Here is a 19,611-nt window from a genome sequence, read left to right on the forward strand (position 1 = left end):
CATACACCCCCATAAATAGGCAAATTCCAAGAGGGGTAGTCACCCCCATAAACCCTAGGCAACTTCCAAGGGGGGCATACACCCCCACAAACCCTAGGCATTCCCCGATTAACTTTTGATATTCTGAGAGGGGTAGGATTCAACAAGGGCAAGTGTGGGACCTGGTTAATGAAGGCGTGGGCCAGATCAAAGTGGCAGGGTGATGTGAAACAGAATCTCAAGTGAGGAGATCAGAAATCACAAGAGGGCTTTTTAGCCCACTGCCCGCATAATTTCAACCTAACCTATCAGTGACACGCTCTTCATTCTCCCGGCCCCAGAAAGGCCTATAAGAAAACCCAGATATTTTATTTCACCTATTAGGTGTTAAAAAATTCATAGTTAAAAGAATGGAGAGGTTCACCAATCAGCAGCTAATGTACCTTTAAGGGCTGAGGTGAGCCGGTCTCCTAGCAACAGCCAGGTTTGCAGCAGGTGGACAATTAGGTTTTAGTATCTCATTAGTTAAAAGAGGCCCTGCGGGGGGAAGAAGGTGAGGGACGTTTTAACTGGATAGCAGTACTGTCTGGTTTTAGAGACTCCACAGAAGACCCGAGTGACGGACGAGAGTCGAGTTGGACCTTCCGGTCGGGAATCACGCTTTTTTGAAGGCAATTGGTTGGAGTCGAAATCGCAGACGCAAGATAAGCAGTAGGAACATTATTCTTTTATTTATTGTCTTACTTACATTATTGTCTTAATGATGTGGAAAGGCAAAGATAGGAGAGGTTGTGTGGATCGATACCTGCCACGTGGGCGAGTGGGTAACTCTGGTTAGTGTCCCTGGGGATTCCTTCTTAACCACGGTCAGGTTAAAAATAGTCCAGAACTTTCATTATGTGAAAATTCTGGAAAAATAGTCCGAACTACCTAAGGGAATTAAGAAGTAGGCCTACAGATTCTCCGCATGGCCTGAGTGAGGCCCAAGGAGCTAGGCCGCCCTGGAATTAAACCCTTAGAAGTAGTATGACCTGTACAATTTTGTGCCTTTCGTTGTCTGGTCTAGGGGGTAGTACATACGCCAAGCGTGATTGGCCTGGTTTAAGCCATTTCAGGGGAGGTGTCGCCTTTCATTGTCTGGTCCAGGGGTAATACACACGGCAAGCTTGATCAACTTGACGGAGCCGGCTCGGGGAGGGTGTCTAATGTAAAGGCTCGAAACACCCGACGATCCGAGAGTGCATTACTGATGATGTGTCCTGGCACATGATAATGAGAGGTTTCGATTTTCCTATACAAGCAGCTGGCTTAGGAGCTCAGACTTTAAATTCTGCAGACTAACCTTTGCCAGCTAAACATATAGATCCACCAGCCCTACACTTAAACCTAATCCTAAAGTCCAAAAGGGGCATACACCCCCATAAATAGGCAAATTCCAAGAGGGGTAGTCACCTGCATAAACCCTAGGCAACTTCCAAAGGGGGCATACACCCCCACAAACCCTAGGCATTCCCCGATTAACTTTTGATATTCTGAGAGGGGTAGGATTCAACAAGGGCAAGTGTGGGACCTGGTTAATGAAGGCGTGGGCCAGATCAAAGTGGCAGGGTGATGTGAAACAGAATCTCAAGTGAGGAGATCAGAAATCACAAGAGGGCTTTTTAGCCCACTGCCCGCATAATTTCAACCTAACCTATCAGTGACACGCTCTTCATTCTCCCGGCCCCAGAAAGGCCAATAAGAAAACCCAGATATTTTATTTCACCTATTAGGTGTTAAAAAATTCATAGTTAAAAGAATGGAGAGGTTCACCAATCAGCAGCTAATGTACCTTTAAGGGCTGAGGTGAGCCGGTCTCCTAGCAACAGCCAGGTTTGCAGCAGGTGGACAATTAGGTTTCAGTATCTCATTAGTTAAAAGAGGCCCTGCGGGGGGAAGAAGGTGAGGGACGTTTTAACTGGATAGCAGTACTGTCTGGGTTTAGAGACTCCACAGAAGACCCGAGTGACGGACGAGAGTCGAGTTGGACCTTCCGGTCGGGAATCACGCTTTTTTGAAGGCAATTGGTTGGAGTCGAAATCGCAGACGCAAGATAAGCAGTAGGAACATTATTCTTTTATTTATTGTCTTACTTACATTATTGTCTTAATGATGTGGAAAGGCAAAGATAGGAGAGGTTGTGTGGATCGATACCTGCCACGTGGGCGAGTGGGTAACTCTGGTTAGTGTCCCTGGGGATTCCTTCTTAACCACGGTCAGGTTAAAAATAGTCCAGGACTTTCATTATGTGAAAATTCTGGAAAAATAGTCCCAACTACCTAAGGGAATTAAGAAGTAGGCCTACAGATTCTCCGCATGGCCTGAGTGAGGCCCAAGGAGCTAGGCCGCCCTGGAATTAAACCCTTAGAAGTAGTATGACCTGTACAATTTTGTGCCTTTCGTTGTCTGGTCTAGGGGGTAGTACATACGCCAAGCGTGATTGGCTTGGTTTAAGCCATTTCAGGGGAGGTGTCGCCTTTCATTGTCTGGTCCAGGGGTAATACACACGGCAAGCTTGATCAACTTGACGGAGCCGGCTCGGGGAGGGTGTCTAATGTAAAGGCTCGAAACACCCGACGATCCGAGAGTGCATTACTGATGATGTGTCCTGGCACATGATAATGAGAGGTTTCGATTTTCCTATACAAGCAGCTGGCTTAGGAGCTCAGACTTTAAATTCTGCAGACTAACCTTTGCCAGCTAAACATATAGATCCACCAGCCCTACACTTAAACCTAATCCTAAAGTCCAAAAGGGGCATACACCCCCATAAATAGGCAAATTCCAAGAGGGGTAGTCACCCCCATAAACCCTAGGCAACTTCCAAGGGGGGCATACACCCCCACAAACCCTAGGCATTCCCCGATTAACTTTTGATATTCTGAGAGGGGTAGGATTCAACAAGGGCAAGTGTGGGACCTGGTTAATGAAGGCGTGGGCCAGATCAAAGTGGCAGGGTGATGTGAAACAGAATCTCAAGTGAGGAGATCAGAAATCACAAGAGGGCTTTTTAGCCCACTGCCCGCATAATTTCAACCTAACCTATCAGTGACACGCTCTTCATTCTCCCGGCCCCAGAAAGGCCAATAAGAAAACCCAGATATTTTATTTCACCTATTAGGTGTTAAAAAATTCATAGTTAAAAGAATGGAGAGGTTCACCAATCAGCAGCTAATGTACCTTTAAGGGCTGAGGTGAGCCGGTCTCCTAGCAACAGCCAGGTTTGCAGCAGGTGGACAATTAGGTTTTAGTATCACATTAGTTAAAAGAGGCCCTGCGGGGGGAAGAAGGTGAGGGACGTTTTAACTGGATAGCAGTACTGTCTGGGTTTAGAGACTCCACAGAAGACCCGAGTGACGGACGAGAGTCGAGTTGGACCTTCCGGTCGGGAATCACGCTTTTTTGAAGGCAATTGGTTGGAGTCGAAATCGCAGACGCAAGATAAGCAGTAGGAACATTATTCTTTTATTTATTGTCTTACTTACATTATTGTCTTAATGATGTGGAAAGGCAAAGATAGGAGAGGTTGTGTGGATCGATACCTGCCACGTGGGCGAGTGGGTAACTCTGGTTAGTGTCCCTGGGGATTCCTTCTTAACCACGGTCAGGTTAAAAATAGTCCAGAACTTTCATTATGTGAAAATTCTGGAAAAATAGTCCCAACTACCTAAGGGAATTAAGAAGTAGGCCTACAGATTCTCCGCATGGCCTGAGTGAGGCCCAAGGAGCTAGGCCGCCCTGGAATTAAACCCTTAGAAGTAGTATGACCTGTACAATTTTGTGCCTTTCGTTGTCTGGTCTCGGGGGTAGTACATACGCCAAGCGTGATTGGCTTGGTTTAAGCCATTTCAGGGGAGGTGTCGCCTTTCATTGTCTGGTCCAGGGGTAATACACACGGCAAGCTTGATCAACTTGACGGAGCCGGCTCGGGGAGGGTGTCTAATGTAAAGGCTCGAAACACCCGACGATCCGAGAGTGCATTACTGATGATGTGTCCTGGCACATGATAATGAGAGGTTTCGATTTTCCTATACAAGCAGCTGGCTTAGGAGCTCAGACTTTAAATTCTGCAGACTAACCTTTGCCAGCTAAACATATAGATCCACCAGCCCTACACTTAAACCTAATCCTAAAGTCCAAAAGGGGCATACACCCCCATAAATAGGCAAATTCCAAGAGGGGTAGTCACCCCCATAAACCCTAGGCAACTTCCAAGGGGGGCATACACCCCCACAAACCCTAGGCATTCCCCGATTAACTTTTGATATTCTGAGAGGGATAGGATTCAACAAGGGCAAGTGTGGGACCTGGTTAATGAAGGCGTGGGCCAGATCAAAGTGGCAGGGTGATGTGAAACAGAATCTCAAGTGAGGAGATCAGAAATCACAAGAGGGCTTTTTAGCCCACTGCCCGCATAATTTCAACCTAACCTATCAGTGACACGCTCTTCATTCTCCCGGCCCCAGAAAGGCCTATAAGAAAACCCAGATATTTTATTTCACCTATTAGGTGTTCAAAAATTCATAGTTAAAAGAATGGAGAGGTTCACCAATCAGCAGCTAATGTACCTTTAAGGGCTGAGGTGAGCCGGTCTCCTAGCAACAGCCAGGTTTGCAGCAGGTGGACAATTAGGTTTTAGTATCACATTAGTTAAAAGAGGCCCTGCGGGGGGAAGAAGGTGAGGGACGTTTTAACTGGATAGCAGTACTGTCTGGGTTTAGAGACTCCACAGAAGACCCGAGTGACGGACGAGAGTCGAGTTGTACCTTCCGGTCGGGAATCACGCTTTTTTGAAGGCAATTGGTTGGAGTCGAAATCGCAGACGCAAGATAAGCAGTAGGAACATTATTCTTTTATTTATTGTCTTACTTACATTATTGTCTTAATGATGTGGAAAGGCAAAGATAGGAGAGGTTGTGTGGATCGATACCTGCCACGTGGGCGAGTGGGTAACTCTGGTTAGTGTCCCTGGGGATTCCTTCTTAACCACGGTCAGGTTAAAAATAGTCCAGAACTTTCATTATGTGAAAATTCTGGAAAAATAGTCCCAACTACCTAAGGGAATTAAGAAGTAGGTCTACAGATTCTCCGCATGGCCTGAGTGAGGCCCAAGGAGCTAGGCCGCCCTGGAATTAAACCCTTAGAAGTAGTATGACCTGTACAATTTTGTGCCTTTCGTTGTCTGGTCTAGGGGGTAGTACATACGCCAAGCGTGATTGGCTTGGTTTAAGCCATTTCAGGGGAGGTGTCGCCTTTCATTGTCTGGTCCAGGGGTAATACACACGGCAAGCTTGATCAACTTGACGGAGCCGGCTCGGGGAGGGTGTCTAATGTAAAGGCTCGAAACACCCGACGATCCGAGAGTGCATTACTGATGATGTGTCCTGGCACATGATAATGAGAGGTTTCGATTTTCCTATACAAGCAGCTGGCTTAGGAGCTCAGACTTTAAATTCTGCAGACTAACCTTTGCCAGCTAAACATATAGATCCACCAGCCCTACACTTAAACCTAATCCTAAAGTCCAAAAGGGGCATACACCCCCATAAATAGGCAAATTCCAAGAGGGGTAGTCACCCCCATAAACCCTAGGCAACTTCCAAGGGGGGCATACACCCCCACAAACCCTAGGCATTCCCCGATTAACTTTTGCTAAATCCCCATAAATTAGATATTCTGAGAGGGGTAGGATTCAACAAGGTCAAGTGTGGGACCTGGTTAATGAAGGCGTGGGCCAGATCAAAGTGGCAGGGTGATGTGAAACAGAATCTCAAGTGAGGAGATCAGAAATCACAAGAGGGCTTTTTAGCCCACTGCCCGCATAATCTCAACCTAACCTATCAGTGACACGCTCTTCATTCTCCCGGCCCCAGAAAGGCCAATAAGAAAACCCAGATATTTTATTTCACCTACTAGGTGTTATGAAATTAGAAATCAAAAATTCATAGTTAAAAGAATGGAGAGGTTCACCAATCAGCAGCTAATGTACCTTTAAGGGCTGAGGTGAGCCGGTCTCCTAGCAACAGCCAGGTTTGCAGCAGGTGGACAATTAGGTTTTAGTATCACATTAGTTAAAAGAGGCCCTGCGGGGGGAAGAAGGTGAGGGACGTTTTAACTGGATCGCAGTACTGTCTGGGTTTAGAGACTCCACAGAAGACCCGAGTGACGGACGAGAGTCGAGTTGGACCTTCCGGTCGGGAATCACGCTTTTTTGAAGGCAATTCGTTGGAGTCGAAATCGCAGACGCAAGATAAAGCAGTAGGAACATTATTCTTTTATTTATTGTCTTACTTACATTATTGTCTTAATGATGTGGAAAGGCAAAGATAGGAGAGGTTGTGTGGATCGATACCTGCCACGTGGGCGAGTGGGTAACTCTGGTTAGTGTCCCTGGGGATTCCTTCTTAACCACGGTCAGGTTAAAAATAGTCCAGAACTTTCATTATGTGAAAATTCTGGAAAAATAGTCCCAACTACCAAAGGGAATTAAGAAGTAGGCCTACAGATTCTCTGCATGGCCTGAATGAGGCCCAAGGAGCTAGGCCGCCCTGGAATTAAACCCTTAGAAGTAGTATGACCTGTACAATTTTGTGCCTTTTGTTGTCTGGTCTAGGGGGTAGTACATACGCCAAGCGTGATTGGCTTGGTTTAAGCCATTTCAGGGGAGGTGTCGCCTTTCATTGTCTGGTCCAGGGGTAATACACACGGCAAGCTTGATCAACTTGACGGAGCCGGCTCGGGGAGGGTGTCTAATGTAAAGGCTCGAAACACCCGACGATCCGAGAGTGCATTACTGATGATGTGTCCTGGCACATGATAATGAGAGGTTTCGATTTTCCTATACAAGCAGCTGGCTTAGGAGCTCAGACTTTAAATTCTGCAGACTAACCTTTGCCAGCTAAACATATAGATCCACCAGCCCTACACTTAAACCTAATCCTAAAGTCCAAAAGGGGCATACACCCCCATAAATAGGCAAATTCCAAGAGGGGTAGTCACCCCCACAAACCCTAGGCAACTTCCAAGGGGGGCATACACCCCCACAAACCCTAGGAACCTTTGCTAAATCCCCATAAATTAGATATTCTGAGAGGGGTACGATTCAACAAGGGCAAGTGTGGGACCTGGTTAATGAAGGCGTGGGCCAGATCAAAGTGGCAGGGTGATGTGAAACAGAATCTCAAGTGAGGAGATCAGAAATCACAAGAGGGCTTTTTAGCCCACTGCCCGCATAATTTCAACCTAACCTATCAGTGACACGCTCTTCATTCTCCCGGCCCCAGAAAGGCCAATAAGAAAACCCAGATATTTTATTTCACCTATTAGGTGTTCAAAAATTCATAGTTAAAAGAATGGAGAGGTTCACCAATCAGCAGCTAATGTACCTTTAAGGGCTGAGGTGAGCCGGTCTCCTAGCAACAGCCAGGTTTGCAGCAGGTGGACAATTAGGTTTTAGTATCGCATTAGTTAAAAGAGGCCCTGCGGGGGGGAAGAAGGTGAGGGACGTTTTAACTGGATAGCAGTACTGTCTGGGTTTAGAGACTCCACAGAAGACCCGAGTGACGGACGAGAGTCGAGTTGGACCTTCCGGTCGGGAATCACGCTTTTTTGAAGGCAATTCGTTGGAGTCGAAATCGCAGACGCAAGATAAAGCAGTAGGAACATTATTCTTTTATTTATTGTCTTACTTACATTATTGTCTTAATGATGTGGAAAGGCAAAGATAGGAGAGGTTGTGTGGATCGATACCTGCCACGTGGGCGAGTGGGTAACTCCGGTTAGTGTCCCTGGGGATTTCTTCTTAACCACGGTCAGGTTAAAAATAGTCCAGAAGCTTCATTATGTGAAAATTCTGGAAAAATAGTCCCAACTACCAAAGGGAATTAAGTAGGCCTACAGATTCTCCGCATGGCCTGAATGAGGCCCAAGGAGCTAGGCCGCCCTGGAATTAAACCCTTAGAAGTAGTATGACCTGTACAATTTTGTGCCTTTCGTTGTCTGGTCTAGGGGGTAGTACATACGCCAAGCGTGATTGGCTTGGTTTAAGCCGTCTCAGGGGAGGTGTCGCCTTTCATTGTCTGGTCCAGGGGTAATACACACGGCAAGCTTGATCAACTTGACGGAGCCGGCTCGGGGAGGGTGTCTAATGTAAAGGCTCGAAACACCCGACGATCCGAGAGTGCATTACTGATGATGTGTCCTGGCACATGATAATGAGAGGTTTCGATTTTCCTATACAAGCAGCTGGCTTAGGAGCTCAGACTTTAAATTCTGCAGACTAACCTTTGCCAGCTAAACATATAGATCCACCAGCCCTACACTTAAACCTAATCCTAAAGTCCAAAAGGGGCATACACCCCCATAAATAGGCAAATTCCAAGAGGGGTAGTCACCCCCACAAACCCTAGGCAACTTCCAAGGGGGGCATACACCCCCACAAACCCTAGGCATTCCCCGATTAACTTTTGCTAAATCCCCATAAATTAGATATTCTGAGAGGGGTAGGATTCAACAAGGGCAAGTGTGGGACCTGGTTAATGAAGGCGTGGGCCAGATCAAAGTGGCAGGGTGATGTGAAACAGAATCTCAAGTGAGGAGATCAGAAATCACAAGAGGGCTTTTTAGCCCACTGCCCGCATAATCTCAACCTAACCTATCAGTGACACGCTCTTCATTCTCCCGGCCCCAGAAAGGCCAATAAGAAAACCCAGATATTTTATTTCACCTACTAGGTGTTATGAAATTAGAAATGAAAAATTCATAGTTAAAAGAATGGAGAGGTTCACCAATCAGCAGCTAATGTACCTTTAAGGGCTGAGGAGGGCCGGTCTCCTAGCAATAGCCAGGTTTGCAGCAGGTGGACAATTAGGTTTTAGTATCACATTAGTTAAAAGAGGCCCTGCGGGGGGGAAGAAGGTGAGGGACGTTTTAACTGGATAGCAGTACTGTCTGGGTTTAGAGACTCCACAGAAGACCCGAGTGACGGACGAGAGTCGAGTTGGACCTTCCGGTCGGGAATCACGCTTTTTTGAAGGCAATTCGTTGGAGTCGAAATCGCAGACGTAAGATAAGCAGTAGGAACATTATTCTTTTATTTATTGTCTTACTTACATTATTCTCTTAATGATGTGGAAAGGCAAAGATAGGAGAGGTTGTGTGGATCGATACCTGCCAGGTGGGCGAGTGGGTAACTCCGGTTAGTGTCCCTGGGGATTCCTTCTTAACCACGGTCAGGTTAAAAATAGTCCAGAACCTTCATTATGTGAAAATTCTGGAAAAATAGTCCCAACTACCAAAGGGAATTAAGTAGGCCTACAGATTCTCCGCATGGCCTGAATGAGGCCCAAGGAGCTAGGCCGCCCTGGAATTAAACCCTTAGAAGTAGTATGACCTGTACAATTTTGTGCCTTTCGTTGTCTGGTCTAGGGGGTAGTACATACGCCAAGCGTGATTGGCTTGGTTTAAGCCGTCTCAGGGGAGGTGTCGCCTTTCATTGTCTGGTCCAGGGGTAATACACACGGCAAGCTTGATCAACTTGACGGAGCCGGCTCGGGGAGGGTGTCTAATGTAAAGGCTCGAAACACCCGACGATCCGAGAGTGCATTACTGATGATGTGTCCTGGCACATGATAATGAAAGGTTTCGATTTTCCCATATAAGCCTAGCTGGCTTAGCAGCTCAGACTTTAAATTCTGCAGACTAACCTCTGCCTGCTAAACATATAGATCCACCAGCCCTACACTTAAACCTAATCCTAAGGTCCAAAAGGGGCATACACCCCCATAAACAGGCAAATTCCAAGAGGGGTAGACACCCCCACAAACCCTAGGTAACTTCCAAGGGGGGCATACACCCCCACAAACCCTAGGCATTCCCCGATTAACCTTTGCTAAATCCCCATAAATTAGATATTCTGAGAGGGGTAGGATTCAACAAGGGCAAGTGTGGGACCTGGTTAATGAAGGCGTGGGCCAGATCAAAGTGGCAGGGTGATGTGAAACAGAATCTCAAGTGAGGAGATCAGAAATCACAAGAGGGCTTTTTAGCCCACTGCCCGCATAATCTCAACCTAACCTATCAGTGACACGCTCTTCATTCTCCCGGCCCAAGAAAGGCCAATAAGAAAACCCAGATATTTTAACTTAAAAATTGACATAGAAGTTGGAGATTAAGACCAACCCCTGACTTAATTAATTAAGTAATTGATAAATCACCAGCAGAGATGACGAATTTATCTAGGTTATATAACCCCATCATGCCCATAGAACAATGAAGTAATGGGTTGAACCCTACAGTCATAATAAATCAATATAATTTAAACAGAGGAATAATTTGAGATCTCACCTACTAGGGGTTATGAAATTAGAAATGAAAAATTCATAGTTAAAAGAATGGAGGGGTCCACCAACCCTGAGGGACAATTGGCAGCTAATGTACCTTTAAGGGCTGAGCAAACAAGGTGGACCGGTTTCTTAGCAACAGCCAGGTTTGCAGCAGGTGGACAATTAGGTTTTAGTATAACATTAGTTAAAAGAGGCCCTGCGGGGGGAGGAAGGTGAGGGTCGTTTTAACTGGACAGCAGTACTGTCTGGGTTTAGAGACTCCACAGAAGACCCGAGTGACGGACGAGAGTCGAGTTGGACCTCCCGGTCGGGAATCACACTTTTTTGAAGGCAATCTGTTGGAGTCGAAATCGCAGACGCAAGACAAGCAGTAGGAACATTATTCTTTTATTTATTGTCTTACTTACATTATTGTCTTAATGATGTGGAAAGGCAAAGATAGGAGAGGTTGTGTGGATCGATACCTGCCAGGTGGGCGAGTGGATAACTCCGGTTACTACCGGGACCCCAGTGCCCCTGGGGATTCCTTCTTAACCACGGTCAGGTTAATTTATAAAATAATCCAGAACCTTCATCATGTGAAAATTCTGGAAAAATAGTCCCAACTACCAAAGGGAATTATGAAGCAGGCCCACAGATTCTCCACATGACCTGAATGAGGCCCAAGGAGCTAGGCCGCCCTGGAATTAAACCCTTAGAAGTAGTATGACCTGCACAATTTTATGCCTTTCGTTGTCTGGTCCAGGGGTAATACACACGCCAAGCTTGATCGCCTTGGCTGAACCGTCTCAGGGAGGGTGTCTAATGTAAAGGCTCGAAACACCTGACGATCCGAGAGTGCATTACTGATGATGTGTCCTGGGACATGATAATGAAAGGTGTCGATTTTCCCATACAAGCCTAGCTGGCTTAGCAGCTCAGACTTCAAATTCTGCAGACTAACCTCTGCCAGCTAAACATATAGATCCACCAGCCCTACACTCAAACCTAATCCTAAAGTCCAAGAGGGGCAGACACCCCCACAAACCCTAGGCAACTTCCAAGGGGGGCACACACCCCCACAAACCCTAGGCACTCCCTGATTAACCCTTGCTAAATCCCCATAAACCGGATATCCTATGTCGAGAGGGGCAGGATTCAACAAGGGCAAGTGTGGGACCTGGTTAATGAAGGCGTGGGCCAGATCAAAGTGGCAGGGTGATGTGAAACGGAATCTCAAGTGAGGAGATCAAAAATCACAAGAGGGCTTTTTAGCCCACTGCCCGCATAATCGCAACCTAACCCAGGGGTCAGCAACCTTTACCACTGAAAGAGCCACTTGGACCCGTTTCCCACAGAAAGGAAAACACTGGGAGCTGCAAAACCCGTTTGACATTTAAAATGAAATAACACTGCATACAACGTTTTGTTTTGCCTTTATGCTATGTATAAACAAACTATATTGTGTTGCATTTATGAAATTGATGAACTCCTGCAGAGAAAACGAAATTACATTTCTGCATGCAACAAAAACATTTTGAACTCCGAAAAAAAGACGTTGGGTTGAAGGTTACTTTTAAGTAAAATACTCAACGTCTATTTGAGTCCTTCTTGTATTTATGAAAAACGCCAAACTTAAATTTGCCGCCAGCAGCAAACCAAAAATAACGTCAGCCAGCTGTGAACCTGAAAAATAAAAGGACTATTTCACTGAACAATGAAAACATATGAATATACGTAAAATAATAGGCAATTAAAGTATTTATCATACTTGTTCAGGTTGACTCACACCTGCCAATGCAGTCGTATTCAGTAGGGATGGATCGATGCTTAGGGGAGTGCCCGGGAAGGATAATGTGTTTTTTTCCTCTCTGAACTCACAGAAGCGTTTCCCAAACGATGTTTGCATTGCGATGATTGCAGAGTGTAAATACTCCGAATTTATCATGTCGTGACCTTGTTTGAACTCTCACAAATTGGGGAAGTGAGACAATGTGCCTTTCTGTAAATCTCTGGCAAGCAACGTCAACTTGCGCTCGAATGCCAAAACATCCTCCAACATGTGCAGGGCTGTACGTCCTTACCCCGTTGAAGAGCTGTTTTCAGTGTGTTCAGGTGCGCTGTCATGTCTACCATGAAGTGTAGCTTTTCCAGCCACTCTGGCTGTTCCAGCTCAGGAAAGGTGAGCCCTTTGCTGCCCAGGAAAGTTTTCACTTCTTCCAGACACGCGACAAAGCATTTCAGCACCTCCCCTCTGGACAGCCAGCGATAAAAACACGTTGTAGCAGTGTGCTACACGCAGTCAGTAAACTGTAGTCAAAGATAGCTTTATTCGAACTAAACAGCCTTGCTTTTAAGCTTCCCTCAACCCGCCCCCCATGGGCGCGGATGCTCCAAAAGACACGTACTCACAAACCCCCGTAGGCTATCTCCCTTAGCCTGAACGCTGGCTAATTGTGAGCCGGTTCGGATGTGTCAGGAAATGGGTTGCCACAACGTCTTATTTAGATTGTACAAGATCACCATAATCTTCAAATTTAGATTTACATTTCAAAAACTAACAAACTAACATAAAATACATTTTAATTGAATACTGACCATGTAGCGGTGTGCTACACGCAGCGCTAAAATTACGACACGGAGTCGGTAACTGCAGTCGAAGGAAAAAACTTTATTCGAAATCTTCAGCCTCACTTTTAAGCCTCCCTCAACCTGCCCCCCATGGCGCAGAGGCTCCAAAGCTCTGTGCTCGCAAACCCCCGTAGGCTATCTAATTGTGAGTTGGTTCGGATGTGCCAGGAAAAGGGTCGCCACAACCAATTATTTCCCAAAGCAACAGGGAGCCGCAGCACAGACGTAAAAGAGCCACGTGGCTCCGGAGCCGCGGGTTGCCGACCCCCGCCCTAACCCTAATGCGGAGCAAACAAGGTGGGCCGGTTTCCTAGCAACAGCCAGGTTTGCAGCATGGGGACAAACAGGTTTTAGAATAACAATAGTCAAAAGAGGCCCTGCGGGGGGAGGAAGGTGAGGGACGTTTTAACTGGACAGCAGCACAGTCGGGGTTTAGAGACTCCACAGGAGACCCGAGTGACGGAGGAGAGTCGAGTTGGATGTCCCGGTTGGGAATCACGCTTTCTTGAAGGCAATCCGCTGGAGTCGAAATGGCAGACGCAAGACAGAGCAGTAGGAACATTATTCTCTTACTTACTGTCTTACTTACATTATTGTCTTAACGATGTGGAAAGGCAAAGACAGGAGAGGTTGTGCAGATCGATACCTGCCACGTGGGCGAGTGGATAACCCCGGTTACTACCGGGACCCCGGTGCCCCTGGGGATTCCTTCTCAACCACGGTCAGGTTAATTTATAAAATAGTCCAGAACCTTCATCATATGAAAATTCTGGAAAAACAGTCCCCACCGAAGGGAATCATGAAGCAGGCCCACAGACTAACTAAATTTGTTAGGCCTGCGAACCCTTCGCAGGAAACGCTTCGCAAAATCGCTGCGAATACGGATGATTGGGCTAAAGAAACAAGACGAATTTTAATTGGACATTACCAGAGTAGCCTGCATGAATTGGAACTAAAACTTCTGGAATCGAATTTAACTGATCGCCTACAGGAAGCGGTCGCCAAAGCTGTAATCTGGAACAAACGAAAATTAAAAGAGAAATTGCAAATCAAATTGGAGATGGCCCGGAAACATATTTTCGATCTGGTCTCGGTACCAGGGCCGGAACGACAAGCCGTGGCGGAGCGGACCCACGGGGGACCCCAGGCCTTCCCACTAGCCATGGGGGCCGCGTCCCAGGGACAGGAGGGGAGCGGACCCTCGACCTCCAGGGACGGCTTCTGGGTTGGCCGGGATCCGGCCCGTGTCTCGCCCGAGCCCCGGGGAGAGACCGCCCGGACAGTGCCTGGTCCGTCGGCACAGGGTGAAGCAAACCTGAACCCGGTTGTTGTACTGCGGGACATTTTGGGAGAGGCACGCGTGCAGAACACCACGTGCAGTGGCAGTACCGACACTGTCCACCCGAGGGCGCTCGAGCTGGTTAACCCTCCAGATACCGATGCGGCCCCACTGCCTTTGCCGCAGAGACGGAGAAGGGACCGAGGGCGCCCTTCCCCACCCACGAGCCCCTCCGAGGGGACGCGATCCAACCTAGTGGCGCAGGAGCCCCAACCTGCCACCCCCACGACTTCCCTGACCCGGGACTCCGGAGAAGCGGCACCCCATCCCACACCCGTTCGAAGGGGAGGAGAGACAAGGGAGACGAGGGGAGCCAGGGCGCAAGGACTGAGCAGGTCTCCCACCCCAGCCCGAGAGTCGCAGGACAGGGGACAGGTACACCCCATTTGCAACAACCAGGGGGGTCAAATAACGAGGCATCCTAACTCTAAACAGAAAAATGTAACTTGGCAACTAAGGCCCCTTAAACCTGTATTAATCATAGGGGACTCTAACATTTCCAGGGTTAAAGGATGCCCTAACAAGGATATTCAATTAGACAGCTTTCCGGGGGCCAAATTCGTCCATGCCACTGCTATCCTGGAAAAGTTAGAGCCACAGCCAGAGACTAAGAAGGTCATCCTTTCCTTTGGAATAAACAATAGGTCCCACAAACCAACAACAGCTACTAAACAGCTTCAACAACTACTGAGAATGGCCAGCATTAAATTTCCCCACGCCAGTATCTGGGTGCCCGAATTAAACTTTAGCCGCAATTTGACAGAGGCAGAACGGGCGACCCTGGACCAACTGAACGAGGTTATGAGAACTAAGAATCCCGGCGAGGCAGTTTAAGGTAGACACAGACCATATCCATTGGACTGAGGGCACAGCCCAGACAATAGTCAAGAGATGGATGCAGTCTTTAAACTAGGGTGGGGGCAAAGCCAAGAGAGGCAGGGTCCACGACTGGGAGAGACCATCGTGAACCTCTCCCGTACGTTCACCCCTACAGAAACCCAGCAAAAGGTTCTGAACAGGGGCCTGACTTTTGTACCGACTGCAAAACTCCATAAGGAGCAGATTGAGAGGGACATGAATAGGTTCTACTTCGGTGACTCAGTAAGTACAAAGACCCCTTTCACCCCTCCCTCAGAGTGGATGCCCAAGAGAAGGTATAGGTCGGAAGCTATTCTAGAATTTAAGAGCACACTGGGTGAGATTATAGAGAGGGAGAGGGAAGTACAGGATAAGCCCAATCTAACCAGGAAGGAGAGAGAAGCCCTAAATGAACTGAGGCAAAACATGGACATTGTTATCAAACCAGCGGATAAGGGGAGCAGCATAGTGATCATGGACAAACAACAATACTTATTTGAGGCACACAGACAATTAAACAACACGGAGCACTACACGAAACTAAAGGAACCCATATACTGGGAAACACACACGGAAATTAGTAACATTTTGCGAGAACTGAAAAGGGCTCGGTACCTCAAAGGGAAGCAAGTGGAGTACCTGACAGGGACACAGCCACGAGCAAGACAGTTTTATATCCTTCCCAAAATACACAAGAACCCAGACTCATGGACTGTTCCGGGAGAAATCCCTCCCGGCAGACCCATCGTGTCAGACTGCAGCAGTGAGTCATACAGGATAGTGGAGTTTATTGATGCCAGCCTTAATCCACTCTCGCAGAAACACCCCAGCTACATCAAGGACACATATCACTTTGTCCAGACAGTCAATTCCATGTCAGTGCCCCCTGAGGCCATACTCTTCACCATGGACGTTGAAAGCCTGTACACCAATATTGAAATGGACAGGGGCATGGAGGCAGTGAGGGATGTCCTACGGAAGAACCCCCAGCCAGGGAGAGCAGACGAGGCCTTGCTAGAACTCCTCCACCTCAGCCTGACTAAAAATGACTTTGAATTCGATGGTAAATTCTACCTACAGGTCAAGGGCACAGCGATGGGAAAGAGGTTTGCTCCAGCCTATGCCAATATATACATGGCTAGGTGGGAGGAAACAGTCTATCCAAAGTGTCCTAAAAAACCCATGTGTCTTTACCGATACCTGGATGACATCTGGGGAGTGTGGACACACTCAGAGGGGGAGCTAGAGGAATTTATTCAAATCCTAAACACTCACCATCCATCCATTAAGGTTAAAGCCACAACCAATAGAGAGGGGATTGACTTCCTGGACACTACAGTATTTAAATTAGCACCAGAAAATGGCAATCAGAAACTAGCTACCAAGGTATTCTTTAAAACCACAGACACACACACCCTCCTACACACAGGGAGCCACCATCCTAAACACACCTTCAGAGGCATTGTCAAGGGACAGCTGACCTGGTTTCACCGCATTTGCACGAGGGAGGGGGACTTCCAGCAGGCCACAACCATCCTCTTCTCTGCACTTAGACACAGGGGCTACAGCAGAAGGAGACTTAGGCACATTAAATCTGACTTTCTGAAAAGTATCACAAATCCCCGACCACAGTACATCACGACACGGAAGCTACCCTTAATAATGGGATACAGTGGTATGGCAGTGAATATTCACAGGACGGTCAAAACACGCTTTGAGGAACTGAAAGTGGAAGCGGGTACACTGGGACAATACACCATTGTCTCAGCCTACAAGGTGGGTAGGAATCTGAAAGACATACTAGTCAGTACCAAAGTACGAGCAGCGCCAAACTGTGAGGTGGGAAATTGCAGGGCATGCATATACCTGAAAATTTCAAAAAGCATACACAACAGAGCCACAGGAAAGTGGGCCGAGATAGAGCAGAGGATAACCTGCGAACAAAAGAATGTAGTCTATGCAATCCAGTGCACACTATGCCATATTATATACGTAGGGGAGACGGGCAACAGCCTGAGAACCAGACTCACGGGACACCTCAGTAACATCAGAAGGGGTATCCAAAACAGACCGGTTAGCAGACACTTCCAGGAGCATGGGGGGTACTTCTTAAAAATATTAGGCCTGGAAACTAACATAAACTGGACAAACGCCCAAAGAAAAAGAGCAGAGAGGAGATGGATTGAAGCACTGCACACTTATTCTCCGCACTGCCTGAACGAGGCCTAAAGAACTAGGCTGCCCTGGAATTAAACACTTAGAAGTAGCATGACCCGCACAATTCCATGCCTTTCATTATCTGGTCCAGGGGTAATACACACGCCAAGCTTGATCGCCTTGGCGGAGCCGTCCCGGGGAGGGTGTCTATTGTAAAGGCTCGAAACACCTGACGATCCGAGAGTGCATTACTGACGATGTGTCCCGGGACACGATAATGAAAGGCATCGACCAGATTAACCTGACTTCCCCATACAAGCCTAGCTGGCATAGCAGCTCAGACTTCAAACTCTGCAGACTAACCTCTGCCAGCCAAACATGTAGATCCACCAGCCTTACACTCAAACCTAATCCTAAAGTCCAAAAGGGGCACACACCCCCACAAACCCTAGGCATTCCCCGATCTCATACTTCAAATTCTGCAGGCTAACCTCTGCCAGCCAAACATATACATCCACCAGCCCTACACTCAAACCTAATCCTAAAGTCCAAAAGGGGCACACACCCCCACAAACCCTAGGCAAATTCCAAAAGGGGCGGACACCCCCACAAACCCTAGGCAACTTCCAAAAGGGGCACACATCCCCACAAACCCTAGGCACTCCCCGATTAACCCTTGCTAAACCCCCACAAACCGGATATCCTATGTCGAGAGGGGCGAGATTCAACAAGGGCAAGTGTGGGACCTGGTTAATGAAGGCGTGGGCCAGATCAAAGTGGCAGGGTGATGTGAAACGGAATCTCAAGTGAGGAGATCAAAAATCACAAGAGGGCTTTTTAGCCCACTGCCCGCATAATCTCAACCTAACCCTAACCCAAACCCAAACCCAAACCCACAGCCCCAGAAACCCTAGGCAAATTCCAAAAGGGGCACACCCCCCCCACAAACCCTAGGCAACTTCCAAAAGGGGCACACACCCCCTCAAACCTTTGGCACTCCCCGATTAACCCTTGCTAAACCCTAATGCAGTAAGTTTTACCCCGGAAGGGGATGACAGACAGGTCAGTGCTAAACTCAGGTACAGCTCTGCTGAATGCCCAGTAAACACTCTCAATTCAACGCATGCAATCCCAGGCATACAGGTGCCAGGTATTGATATTTATAAATATCATTACCCTCAGAATTACATGCCTCTCATTATTGGTCCCTGGAAAAACACAAGCAGTGTCTGAGTCGGACACTGTTGGGCCGCTTCTGTAGGCTGTCTGGTGATTAAAGGCCCGAAACAGCCGAGTATCCGAATGTTCACTACTGACGATGTGCCCCAGTGCACACCCGGTTCGCTGAACCAAGTGGTGTCGGACCACGATAATGAAAGGCATGGGCCAGATTAACCTGACTTCCCTGTACAAGACTAGCCAGCATAGCAACTCATACTTCAAATTGTGCAGCCTAACCTCTGCCAGCCAAACATATACATCCAACGAAGTTACGTTCAGGAATATCACCTTTTCTACACAGAGGAACACTGCATCCGGGTCAATGGTACAGTGCTGAGGTTTACTGGCCAGGTTAGATCCAGGTCAATGACACAGCTCTGAGGGTTACTTGCTAGGTTAGATTCGGATTGATGTTTATAACTTCAAAGAGAAAGGCCCAATGTAGCAAACCTGTGCTGTGCTGGAATGTACATTTATCGCGTTGTATCTCAATATAAATCAGATAAACAAACACAACATGTCCCGAATAAAATACAATGGAATGTACAGTTATCCCGTTTTATCTCAATATAAATCAGATAAACAAACACAACATGTCCCGAATAAAATACAATGGAATGTACATTTATCCCGTTGTATCTCAATAATATCCTCTTGCAATATATAGACAGTTCCATATCACCCTGAGTAGTTATGTAGAAATCCTTAACAAAAAACGCATTGAATAGTTAGTAATGCATTCAGCGAAATGTTGGGTACAGATCAATTTTGCTGAAAACTACTATGTGCTAACTTGATGTAAACTTTATTATATTGCTTGCTATATCGTTTGGACTAGCCTGCAACCAATTTTATGAGAGTACTACCAAAGCTCCAGAAGTTACTTTCAGTAACATCACCTTTTCTTCACAGTGGAACAAATAGCGTTTACAGAGCTAAAGCAAGTCATTGGCTGATCCACTCTAAATGTCACCAGGTAGTTTCCTGAATTCAGCTAGCATTTGAGTATACCATGGCACTGACCACTCTACATGCAATATCTGTACAGTTCCATATCACCCTGAG

The 19,611-nt window shown here is 47.2% G+C and overlaps 1 protein-coding gene across 1 annotated transcript in view; it reads left to right on the plus strand.

Moving 5' to 3' along the window:
* Positions 1–4,713: 4,713 nt before the first annotated feature.
* The window catches only part of dnaaf4 (dynein axonemal assembly factor 4), a 212,235-nt gene continuing 197,337 nt past the window's right edge, over positions 4,714–19,611 (plus strand). The window contains exon 1 of the mRNA XM_059952497.1: positions 4,714–4,854. The gene's annotated coding sequence lies outside the window, so the exon portion shown is untranslated. The remainder of the gene's footprint in view (positions 4,855–19,611) is intronic.

This window comes from Hypanus sabinus, chromosome 28 (genome assembly GCF_030144855.1).
Source record: "Hypanus sabinus isolate sHypSab1 chromosome 28, sHypSab1.hap1, whole genome shotgun sequence".
In the NCBI taxonomy this organism is placed as follows: Eukaryota; Metazoa; Chordata; class Chondrichthyes; order Myliobatiformes; family Dasyatidae; genus Hypanus; species Hypanus sabinus.